Here is a 13,016-nt window from a genome sequence, read left to right on the forward strand (position 1 = left end):
ATGCCCAGCATCCCCATCAATCTTCCCCCATGCCCAGCCTACATCTCCTGCGACCCTTGTTCTTCCATACTCCAGCTCCCTCAAACAGATCACAGATCCCTCTGAGCAACCCTGTCTGCTGTCCCTTTGCCAGGACTCCCCACAGCTCCATCCCTTTCCAATTATGCGACTTTCAGGGAAAATTTCCTGATCCCCAGGCCATTCCATTCTGCTCCTATTTGTTGCAAGAGCTTCCAGAGGTCCCCTTAATTCTCATAAAACCATTTTGGGTGGGGTTTTACTGTTATTTAGCTATTTTCACATCTCTTTCCTTGGACTGTGAGCCTCCTGGGGGCAGGAACAGTGCTTTGTTACCATCAAAACCCTAATAGAGTAACTGTCAAAATCGGTATTCAGTAAATAATTTGGAATGAATAAAAATGCACTAGCATTTAAACATAGAATCAGATACGTTTTCTGTGTTTTTTTTAAATCACTATTTTCAATAAATCTTGGAGGTGGAAGGAAAAAGGTTTAGCCTCCTTCTTTCACCACTTTCTCATCTTCGTGTTTCTGAAATTATCTTTAAATATTAGTTTCCTGCTACTTGTCAGCCTCCTCTTACAGCTCACTGGAAACCAGAAATCTTTAATCATTTATCCCGATCTCACCATTAAAATATTTTGACTTGAGAAATGGTAGGTTTTTTCATCTTCTTCTCTGACTTTTTTGTTCTTTTCTTGCTATGTTTTTTTTCCCTCCCTTCCTCTTTTTAATAGCAATGACATCTAGAAATAGCATTTATCTGTTCTGCCTGGCGACCAGGGATGGAGGCAAAATATAAAGGAGATCTTTAATAGTGATAGCGACAGGAAGAAGCAGGCATCCCAGACTTGCTCCTGAGCATATGTGCTGTGTTTAAATGAATTTCTTTTCTCAAATCAAGGTACTTGCAGGCACAACATCCCTGAGCCTCGGGACACTAACTGTTCTGTGTCTCTCCTTGCCTTGACCTGATTTCTCATCAACACTGGGGACTTTTTCTTTTCTTGGTAATATCAAACATGATAAAATCAGTCAAGACCCCTTAAAAGCATTTCCATTTGTACAAATGAAAATGCACGCAATCTATGTGTCCACTAGCCATCAATTCCATGTCAACTCTCTCTTTCCATGTGATCCATGGAGACCAAGTGCAGGGACAATGTCTACATTGGTAAAAGCTCTTAGGTCACCACATAGCAAAACTATCCTTCTGGATTACAAATTCCAAAAGTAAAAAAAAAAAAAAAATGAAGTTTGTGCTACAGTCAGAATAAGTACTGGGTTTGGGTTAAGAAGACCCACTCCTGTCTCTCAGCCCTGTCACCAGATATGGGATTTGGGATTCTCTTTGAGAGTCAACATTCCCATAGGCAAAAAAATATATAGATATATGTAACCTTGCTTCCCTGAATTATACTGAGGATCAAGCGAAATGGTATCTCCATGGGGAAATATCTATATAATCCTATCCCTACCCATGTCTCTATCTATGTCACATCGATACCTATACCCATGTGCACATCCCCATCTCTCTCTGAATTTACATCTTCATCCCTAACTATAATGCTCAGGGATGCAGAGCAACACTTAGACTATGTTCATTGGTTCCTCACCTCAGACTAATTTTTTTTTCATTATGAAGAATAATGAAGGAGGTCTATGCAGGTTGATTGGAAGGGATAATCTTGGCTAGGAACCCCAAACAAGAGGCTGTGGTCAGTTTCAATTACCAGTTCACTTGGGCAGACTTAAAGGTGGAAGCAATGAGACTAAAAAGAAAAGAATTCATCTAAGAAAAAAAAATATGAAAAAAAATATGAGGGAATAACAATGTAAATTGCTAACTGGACTTTGGGCTATTAAAGAGTACAGAGGGGGCTGGCTGGTGGATGGCACCTAAGAGTATCCAATTACATGAATTTGGAGAAATCCGACCCCTGTGAGACTGAGGGAAGTCCTTAGCTTTGGGTAAATTTTGTTTTGCAGGGTTGGAGACAGTGATGCATTCCCTTTGTACCCACAGGTTGTGTGGATTTGGAAGCCCATATGTTTGTATTTGCTATGATTTGGAGAGTATCTCTGTGTACGCCTATTGCTACAGCAGTCCCTAGATCTATGCAACTGCAGATTATCACAATATGTACTACACGTAACTTGAGTGCTTTTCCATTTAAAGCAAATCCAATCTCCAAATTGCTTCCAATCTCCAAATCCATTTGGCATTTTGTGTTAATAATATCAGAGATTCATGCAGTCAGAGATACTGCTGCTATTCTTCCCAGAGATTTGTTTTAAGCATCTGAAGATGAAACGTACCCAATCTTATTATCTACTGTAGCATTTTTGAAATGACAGCTGCTCCCTCCATGTGGAGAGAATCAGCAGATGGACAGCTACGACTGGCTGGCAATAAATTCAGTGCCTCTAATTTCTGAAAAGGGGTCACCCCTCAAATAGAGCTTAAAGTCCTGCTTTGCGTATAAGACTAAAATAGTGAGCATTGCTACTTTTTTCTCCACTGAAAACTGCAAACTTACAGAGGAAAAAGAAAAAAGGAAAAAAAAATTTCTTTTTGGTTTTAATAGGTGAAGCTATTTGATCCAACTAGTCTTCCCTGTTTTCAAAGTTTTAGTTTAGTTTAAGACTATGCTTATATGCACTGAGTATGCTGAGCTTGGAGTCTGCTTAGGATTCTCTCTCCCTCTCCCTCCGCGCCTCCCCCCCCACCCACTTGCGCACACACTCTCTCTCTCTAAAAAACAAAAGAAAAAAAAAGAAACTGTTACAATAACAGTATTTATTAAAATGTTTAGTTTAAGATTATGCTTATATGCACTGAGTATTCTTGGACAAAACCATCTGGTTTGTCCAGGAATCTTGCAGTCGGTCCCCCTAAAGCTAGATCTCAAATTCTAAAAGGTGTTTCCAAGGTAGGATGTGGGCCAAAATTTGCCGTTTCACATTGACTTTGAACGTTTTAGGCAGGACATGTACCTTCCCACCAGCCTGCCTATTTTTACCACTGACTGCTCTATATACATATTATGTGCCTGCTCTTTTTAAGCATTAGCATCCTGTGTCCAGGAAGTCCTAAACCTGTGGTTCTTGGTAGGACATATTTCTTTCCTTGGGGAAAAAAAAAAAATGGAAAAAAGGCCTCCGATCTCCTGAAAATATGGTCAAACAAAAGCATCTCAGCTGAAAGCTATTAAACAGTGAATTAGTAGTGCCAGTCCTAAGAGGTCATGGAATGGTACCCTGGATAAAGAATGGTCTCAAAAGCCAAACAACCAAAAGGAAATGATGTCACTAGAATGCATTCTTTTAACATTAATTGCATATTTTCTTATCTGCTAAGAATCGGGATTAACCTGGCCAGAGACTAGGAAACAAGTAATATAACTAAGGGTCTTGACAAGCAGACCCTGAACGACCAGGACCCCTAAAACAAAGTAAGGACCACAAGTCAGAGAGAGAAGGAGGAAAAGTGAGTCACTTCCTAAAAGAGAATCTATCAAGTTTCAGTCAGACAATAAAATGATTCAAAAATCCCCTATCCATCCGTGACTGATAAATGGAGAGACGGGGCCCATCAGACTGGATGACTGATGCCCGGCTTGATCATCTTCGTGCCCACTGCCCCCCCCCCCAAGCAGAGCCAGCTCCAAAGTCTAAAGAGAAGCTGTGTGTTTGAGATTTAGCAAACATCTTCACCATTCACTGCACATCCTAGTAACAGGAGGCAGCATGGGTGCAGGAGGAGAATATTTATAAAGGTAAAGAGACACATGGAAGCTTCAGGAATAAGACAGAACAGCATGGGGCACTATCAGCCAGACACTGCACCCTGAGCTTTCTAAATAAACACCGCTTGGATACAGAAAAAGGGAAAACCAACAGCAGCTTCATCTGAAGATCACGGTTGCTATAAAGCTACAAATGATCAGGGTTGCCAAGGACATGTTAGCATAGTCAGGGTATTTTTTTGTCATGAAAAATGCTCAGAGAGTAAACAGTCTAGAGAGCAGGGTAACAGAAGAGACCAAACCCAGGTGTGCCTCAACACCTCCAACACCCAGCAATGTGTCACTAAAGGACTGACCACCCCAGAGCCCAGGGATAGGAAAACTTGAAGTCTTTAAAAGATGGACCAGAGGAACTGACCTGGGTTCAAATGTCAACTTCTTCACGAAGCAAGTTACACACAGTTGACCCTTGGACCTAGGTCAGTCCAAATCTAAACCAATTGGGTCTTTATGCCCTTGTTTCTCAAAGTATGGTCACCAACCTGGGAGCTTGTTAGAGATGCAGCAATTTGGGTCCCACCCCAGAATCTGCATTTTAACAAACCGCCAGGGAATCTGTATGCACATTTAGTGTGAGAAGCAGTGTTTTCTACTATACCTTGAGGAAAGAAAGAAAATTAACCCTTACAAGGAAATCTGTACTTTACAAAGGACTATATTGCCCACAATTTCAGGAACCTGGAACACATGCTATTTAGGACCTCTAACATCTCACCTGGAGCAGCACCAGCCCCAAAATCTGGATACGCCTCCCCCCACCACCCCATTTTCCCTGCTATTGTACTAGTCTCTTGCATGTTTTCATTTGAAAACCAATACAGAATTAAAGTGAAAATGTGTTTTCTCTAGCTTATGTTGACAACTCTGATTTCATAATACCATTCAAACACCCAATGGAACAATTCAAGAGATAATAAGATAAGGACAAGTTCGGTTGAAATCAGGCCAGATTAGGGGCGCCTGTGTGTCTCAGTTGGTTAAGCATCAGACTCTTGATTTCAGCTCAGGTCATGAACTCCGCTCAGGGCGGAGTCTGCTTGAGATTCTCTCTCTCCCCCTCTCCCTCTGCCCTTCCTCCCGGTTACTGAGCACATGAGCGCACGGTCTAAATAAATCAAATAAATAAATAATAAAATCTTTTAAAAAATTTTTTAATAAAATGGAATCACACCAGATTAAGGGGTGGGCCGGTTTGACAAATAGAGTCCCACAACAGCACTTGTCTAAATCAAGAATAGATAACCAGTTAATTCACATTTCTACACGGCATTTGATGCCATATATAACTGATTCCATAAAAAAGGTATCACTCCCACTGAAACAGTTAATACTAAGGTTGAGGTTTCTAAAACTATGTCTTGATACCAACAAATATCTGGGAAGAATTTGCCAAACACATGCAAGTCAACAGTAAAACCTTAGGCTCTGCCAACAGTTCTGAGACCAGCCAGCCAATAATCACTTGAATTCACCTATTATGACTGGCTGGCTTTTTGGACCACATCACATTACTTAACAGATGTGAGTAAGAAGGATTTCTTTAATTTCTGAGATTTTATTTTTTTAATGTTTTATTTATTTATTCATGAGAGTCAGAGAGAGAGAGAGAGAGAGAGAGAGAGAGAGAGAGAGATGCAGAGGCAGAGGAAGAGGGAGAAGCAGGCTCCCCACCCAGCAGGGAGCCCGATGTGGGACTCGATCCCAGGACCCTGGGATCATGACCTGAGCCGAAGGCAGATGCTTAACCATCTGAGCCACCCAGATGCCCCTAATTTCTGAGATTTTAAATCCGTTAATAATCCTTGCCAAAAGCTGTCAGAATGGGAAATTATAAAAGGAAAAATTTTAAAAACCAAGAACTGATGATTATCTCCCTCATGTTAAAAAAGGAAAAAAAATCCCTTGAAAAAAAATTTTAACACTCATTTCCTGACAAAGACAATCAAGAAAATGAGGATTGATGGATACTGCCTACTTGACAAGTTAGGGTAAGGTATAAAGTTATATTCAAAAGACAAAAGTATTGTATAAAAATGTATTCATTAATTCATCAAATATTTATTGTCACAACATCTACTGTGTGTCAGATACTACTCTTCTCCAGAGGAATACAGCAGTTAATAAGCCCTGCTCGGGGTTGCTTGGTACAGTCTGGGGGTTATCACTGAGGGGCAGCCCAAGGCACACGTTGGCTACATCTTATTCTGTTAATTTCTTAGCACCAACTCAGCACAGTGACCAGCATGTGGTAGGTAACTACTCATCATTATCTAAGGAATAAATGAAATCCAACTCACCATTTTACTGCTGTCAGAATCTTTCTTCTCTGGGCAGCCAATATCTAAATTAAAACTGTGACTTTTTTTTTTAACTGTCAATTCAACAGATTTAATTATGGGATATTGATTTTTCCTATCATCTCTGTCTTGGCAGGGGCCTCTGTACTGCTGCTGTCTGCTTTTGGATTAAAAGTCATGGTTCTTTCCTTGTTCGGGAGAAACCTTTGATGAAAAAAGTCCATGTAAAGCTCAAAACCATTAACACTGAGAAAAATAATTTTTTTAAATAAAATTGCTGTGGGAGTTCTATTCTCTTTTTCTAAATGCAAGAGTTGAGGAAGAAGTTTATAGCTGAGACCTCCCAAAGAAGCTCAGAAATTAGGGTTCTTTAGTGGACCAGGAGATTAAATAATACCCCATGTTTCTCTTCCTGAATGGAAAGAATTCAGAGCTCTTTACTTCTCTTCTTCTATGCCTCAGAGACTTACTTCATATTAAGGTCATTTTTCCTTATGGACCAGAAAGCAGACCATGCATTTACATCTCCCCGTTTGAGTTCATCAAGCGCAAAGGTATCTCCAGGGAGTAACAACTCCTCCCTTCCCTGCTAACTAGGAGAGGTAGCAAGAAAGGTGATTCTCTGTTTTCTCCAGAGGATGTCAGTGTGTTTAACTCTGGTGTATAATAAAATCCAGATGAGTCTCTTGAGACAAGGAAAACAGATGTAAAAAAATAATTTCTGCTGATTGGTCTTTATGGGTTCCTGTACCTAATTCTGGCCTGGAAGGGTGGGAGTATTTCCCCCAGACAAAACACCAACCATTTCTCAGAAGATCAGCAAGGTATCTGAGAATTCACTTCAATTCTGACACTACCTAGAGACAGCATCAGGTTTCACAGGTTAAGGGTTCAGTCCTGCATGACTGCTCCCACTCCCACTTCTGACCTACCAGCTACAGACTGGAGGTTCCAATGACCTCCTCCTTAGGCTTGATTAATTTGCTACAGGGGCTCACAGAACTCAGGGAAACATTTGTGTTTACCAGTTTATTAAGGATATGATAAAGGATACAAATCAACACCCAAATGAAGAGATGCAGAGGCTAAGGTATGGAGAAAGGGCATGGAGCTTCCATGTCCTCCCCAAGGCATCGCCCCACCCTCTCCAGTCTCCACCAGCTCACCAACCTGGAGGCTCTGCTAACCCTTTTGGGTCTCTATGGAGGCTTCACTGCAGAGTCATAACTGACTTAACTCATTGGCCCTTGGCTGATTCAACCTTCAGCCCCTCTCCCCTCCACTGAGGTCTGGGGATAAAACTCAAAGTTCCAACCCCCTAATCACATGATTGGTTGTCCTGGCAACCAACCAGTCCCTGCAACGGAGTGGGGTCTAAAAGTCACCTTGATTAACATAACAAGATACAGTTGTACAGCCTATATCACAGGAAATTCTCAGGGTTGTAGGAGCCAGGAACTCTGGACAAAAACCAAATACATACAAGAAACCTATTTTGGTCAACGGCATGACCAAATATGTATTTCTTATAAATCATGATTTCTTATAAATCAGTGGGTTTCAGTAGCTAGGAAACATTAACCTTATCCCCTAAAAGCAGTAGGATCACCAATGCCATCCTGGGTTTTAAAAAAAAAAAAAAAAAAAATGGAGAGAATTATCTGGGAACTCTGGAGTTCCTTTTCCTTGAAGTCCTGGCAAGAGAAAGTGGAGACAGGAATGATAACACAGTGCTGAAGAGAAAGTCAGAAAACAAATTTTATTTTAGTCTTGGCTTTGACACTTGTTACCATGCGATCTTGGGCAAGTTTCTTAATTTTGCTTGGCTCAGGCATGTTAAGGGGGAAAAAAAAAAAGATTAGGACACATGATCTCTATCCAAGGTGATTTTCTCCTTTAAAAATCCATAATTCTACAAAAGACTTGCAAAAGAAAAGAATAAGAAAGAGGGAGAGATACAAGGGGGGAGGAGGAGAGGGAGGTGGGTTACACAGTTTTATTTTTTAAAACGCAGATTCATAAGAAGAAAAATTGTCCAAGATTTATCACCTCATACCTGAATCGCAGCCATGGCCTCCCCATTGGCTTTCTCCTCTCCCATCTCTCATAATGTTTCTCTCCCAATCTGACATACTTCCAAAATGATACCCAAATTCTTTCAATGGCTTCCCATTACCTAAAAAGAGGATGTGTAAACCACTTTGGCTGGCATTCAAGATCTACAAACTGGTCGCAGCTCACTAATCCAACTTAACCTCTTAGTACCGCCCAACAAAAACCCAGGGTGACAGGCAAGCCAGATTTCCTCATTGTTTCCACAACAGTTTGTGCTCGCGGACCCATTAAATCCTCTCAACTCTTCATGGAACCATGTCTGAAACCTGATTATTTTCTTCTCTTTCTTTTTCTTACTCTACCCTCTTTCAGAGACCTTCCCAAGCCCTGCCCCTTCCATGAGACTTTGACTACTTCAATCAATAGCACCTGCTCTAACCTCTGAAATCCCTTAGGAGAACAAAACGGTGAAAAGCTTATGGGTCTAGTCCCCAAAGTCAGACTGTGTGTTCAAGTCTGCTTCTTACCACTTGCTATGTAAATTTGGCCAAATAACTTACTTCACTAAATGTAAGACTCCTCAATATCCAATAAGAAATAATCCTGCCTCTCAATCTCTACGTGAGGGTAATATTAGTATCTAACTCAAAGGATTTTCTTTTTTTTCCTTAGAATTAAGTGATGTAACACATGGAAGACACTTAGCAAAATGGTTGGTACATAATTTGTGATCAATAAATGTTTGGATTTTTAAAAGCAATTCTTCATAGCATTCATGTTTGCATCACCATCAAATACTGTCCTGAGCTTTCACTTAAGTAAACTACATATTTACATTATAAATCATTGGAGGAAAAACTAATTTGTATGTTTATTGAATCTGCTGCAATCCTTAACATCATGCCCTACATTTAATGACTCTCTATAACCACTTGTTAAATAAAAGCTTAGAGACGAATTAGACCATCAATATAGGACTTTTTTCCTTTTTTGAGACTTTCAGTAAAGCATACGAGGAAAATTAAAATAAGAGAGGACAAAAAAGCTGTATTTATCACTTCATCCTCAAAACAGCTTCCATTTCATACCTGAAGAGACTAGCACAGCAGGTGTATGTAACTACCCTTCATCACATATTACCAGCAAGAATTTGATCCCTGGTCTTTCACCAAATTGAACATAGGTGGCCTGGAAGAAGTCTGGAAATTTCTTTACTCAAAATGCAATCTTCTAATAACTTCTTTTTCCTCATTTGTTGTCTTCATTCTCTGTTGACATACTCCATACCATTTTCTTTTTTAAGATTTATTTATTTGCCAGAGAGAGAGAGAGAGAGAGAGAGCAAGAGCACAAGCAGGAGGGAGCAGCAGGCAGAGGGAGAAGCAGGCTCCCCACTGGGCAAGGAGCCCAATGCGGGGCTCAATCTCAGGACACTGGGATCATGACCTGAGCTGAAGGCAGATGCTTAAGCAACTGAGCCACCCAGGTATCCCTCTGTACCATTTTCTTACAGGAAAGGTTTTGTGTTAGTTTCAATCTTATCCCACTTCCTCTGCAACCCATTTGCATTCTGCAATTTGCATTCTTCAGCTGAACCTCTTTCTTTCTCTCTCTCTCTCTGTCACACACACACACACACACACACACACACAATTCCAGGATGTTAAAAAAAAAAAAAAGGCAAAGGAACTACCTACTAGGTTTCATAAACAAAGAGGGAGTTCTGACTACCTTCTCTCTATTCTAATAACCGGCTCCCCCATTCCTTTGGTTGCTCTGACCAAAACTAAATATCTTCCAGTTACCTCCCATCTTCAATGCCTCCTTATTTCATGCCCCTAATCCCATTCACCAGCCAACCTTACATGTTCTGCCTTCAAAATATATACAGAAACCAAGTACAGCTCACCACCCTTCACTACCACCACCCTGCCCAAGCCACAATCACCTCTTACCTACACCAGTGCAAATGCCTAACCATTTGCTTGTGACCATGCCAATCCCCTTCCTCTTCCCCTATTCTGCATACAACAGCCTGAGACCCTTGTGATTTCTCTGCTCAAAAACCTCCAGCGGCTTCCAAACTCATTCTGAATGGCACTCGCTCCAGAAGGCCTACTCTCATCTTTCACTATGTTTTCCCTTCCTGGGGCTCAGGAGCTCACATCTCTCAACTCACACTACTTTGTGCTCCAGGAACACTTCACCCTCAGGGCATTTGCATTTACTGTCCCATCTACCTGATAGTCTCTTTTCCCAAATATCCATGGCTTTTTCTCTCAGATTTGTGCATAAATGTTATCTTATCAGAGATCACCTTTCTCCCCCACCCCACCCAACCCTGTTATTCTCTGTTGTCTCATTTACATAATTTTCTTCATTGCATTTAACACTCTCTGCCATACTAGTATATAGCCACCTCTAGTTGAGTTTATGTTCTGTCTTCCCACTAGAGGATAGGTTCAGTGATGACATGGAACTTAACCAGTTTTTGCTCAACTACTGTATCCTCAGCACCAAGAAAAACTGCTGGTACATGGCAGGCACTTAAATCAATAATGAATGAATAAAAAAAATGAGTAAACGAATGAATGAATGAATGAATGAATGAAAAAATGAATGAATTCTCCTATCTCTAGTTCCTACAAAGTATATTTGTATGGCCTGAGCATATTTAACTTTCAGAATGGGTATGAGAGTATGGATGTAGTATGAATGGCTCCTCCCTGAAATGGTCAGATCCCTATCTTTTTACTGATGAAGAAGTAAGTTCAATCCTTTTCAATGGCCTAGTTCCCTCAGAAATGCTGGATACTTTAGCTTATTTCCACTAATACCCAGAATAAAATCAGACAGATTTATAATTAGTAGCCTGGTTCCATTATTTTATTCAGGGCGTCATCTCAGCAATATGAGAAATCAAAACATCCTTCTAGCTAGGTCTTATGGACCAGAAAAAAAAATTATCTTTGGTCTCCTGTGTATTTTAAACTAAAATATACACTTCAATCTAAACATATTTAATATAACTTTTACATCTCTCTATCAAAGAAAATAATTGTCAAAGTTATATTTTACAGGAAAATTCTCCTCTATAAGATAATACCTGCTTTCCTCCTTCCTTGCTCCTCCTCTAAAGTAAGAAAATCTCAAAAAAAATTAAGAAATAAAATGCACACATTTATTTATTCAATGCCAATCCTTTTATCCTAAAACCAGAAGCAATCCTTTAGATACTATTGCCCCCTCCCTTCCAGGATACAGACTGGGTAACCACAATTATCAGGAAGGTGTTGTTTTCTCCTTTCACTCTGTCATCTGTTCTAAATTTACATTTCACTGGTCTCTGACAAGGATAGTGCAGCAGATGGCAAGTGAAATCTAATTAGTGATGTCTTACAAGTTGTGTCAAGACTCTTCAATAAGGTTGTTTTGTTGAGAAGCCAATGCATGAGTGTTAGCTCTGTCCCCTGATTATAAGCAGAAGGACTCAGAAGTACTGGTCTTTATTTTACCTAGTTCAGAGCTTGCCAAGTGGAAAGAGCCTTTTTCCCAGGAGCATTTGTCAAAAACAATCAGAGGCAATTGTTGAACATCATAGATACCTGAGGCAGTGGAGAGCAGTTGGGCAAACAATGGACTAACCACAAAGATTGAAACTAAAAGCTAGAGAAAGCAATGTTCGTTGGGGGATTTGAAAAGCTCTCACCTATTCCTGGGAATATAAATGCATAGGATTATGTGCATGCCTAGACCTATGTGTATGCCTGTGCTCAAGAAAGGCCTAAAAGAAGGCCCTGGGCTCTCACCTGTGACTAAACTCGAAGCTCTGCACAAGGAGGAAGTAAAGACTAAGGCAGAATTGTAAACTGTTAAAGGCATGCCCCCAATAGGCCCACATGCTCTCCAGCATCAGTTCCAGGCAACTAAGAAAATCTCTATCTAATAATTAAATTGATCATGAGGCTAACCAAACGAAAGTTCAGTGGCCACACATGACAAACAATATAGAATTTATAGAATTAGTCCAACGAAGTTCCTAAAGAAACAGCATATTCTGGTAGACGGGAAGGACCTAATTTACAGAACTGTAACACTATGCAATTTCAGATGTCTACTTTTCAGCCAAAAAATTATAGACATGCAAAAAAAAATATGACCCATACATAGGAAATAAAGCAGTAAATAGAAACTCTCTGTGAAAGTTCAGATACTAGACTTACTGACAAAGATTTAAATCTGCTATTGTAAATATGTTCAAAGAACTAAAGAAAACCAGGTCCAAAAAACTAAAAGAAATTATGAAAACCATGTCTCATGAATAGATATTATCAATAAAGAGATGAAAATTACATAAAAGAACCAAGTAGAAATTCTGGAGTTGAAAAGTACAATAACTGAAATGACAAATTCACTAGAGGTGCTCAACAGAAGACCTGAGCAGATGAAAGAAAAATGAACATGAAGATAATTCAATTGGGATTACCCAGTCTGAAGAACAGAAAGAAAAAAAAAATTCCTGAACAGTCTCAGATACCATTAGGACACCACTAATTATACCAACATGTACTTAATGGGAGTCTCAGAAAGAGATGAAAGAGAAAGACAAAGAAACAGAAAGAATAGTTGAAGAAATAATGACCAAAAACTTCCTATATTTGATGGAATGTGTTAATCTACATGTCCAAGAAAGTCATCACACTCCAGGACAGACAACTCAGAGTGTACCATTAGACATGTCATAATCAAAATGTTAAAAGACAAAAAAAAAAAAGAAAGAAAGAAAGAAGAAAGAAAGAAAGAAAAAGAAAGAGAGAGAGAGAGAGAGAGAGAA

At 39.8% G+C, this 13,016-nt stretch overlaps 1 protein-coding gene across 1 annotated transcript in view; it reads right to left on the bottom strand.

Annotated features, from left to right (window-relative positions):
• The window catches only part of AGBL1 (AGBL carboxypeptidase 1), a 784,924-nt gene that overhangs the window by 366,085 nt on the left and 405,823 nt on the right, over positions 1 to 13,016 (bottom strand). The window lies entirely within an intron of this gene.

The sequence above is a fragment of the Callorhinus ursinus genome, unplaced genomic scaffold (assembly GCF_003265705.2).
Source record: "Callorhinus ursinus isolate GAN/ISIS: 27379988/994484 unplaced genomic scaffold, GSC_fseal_2.0 scaffold45, whole genome shotgun sequence".
Classification (NCBI taxonomy): domain Eukaryota; kingdom Metazoa; phylum Chordata; class Mammalia; order Carnivora; family Otariidae; genus Callorhinus; species Callorhinus ursinus.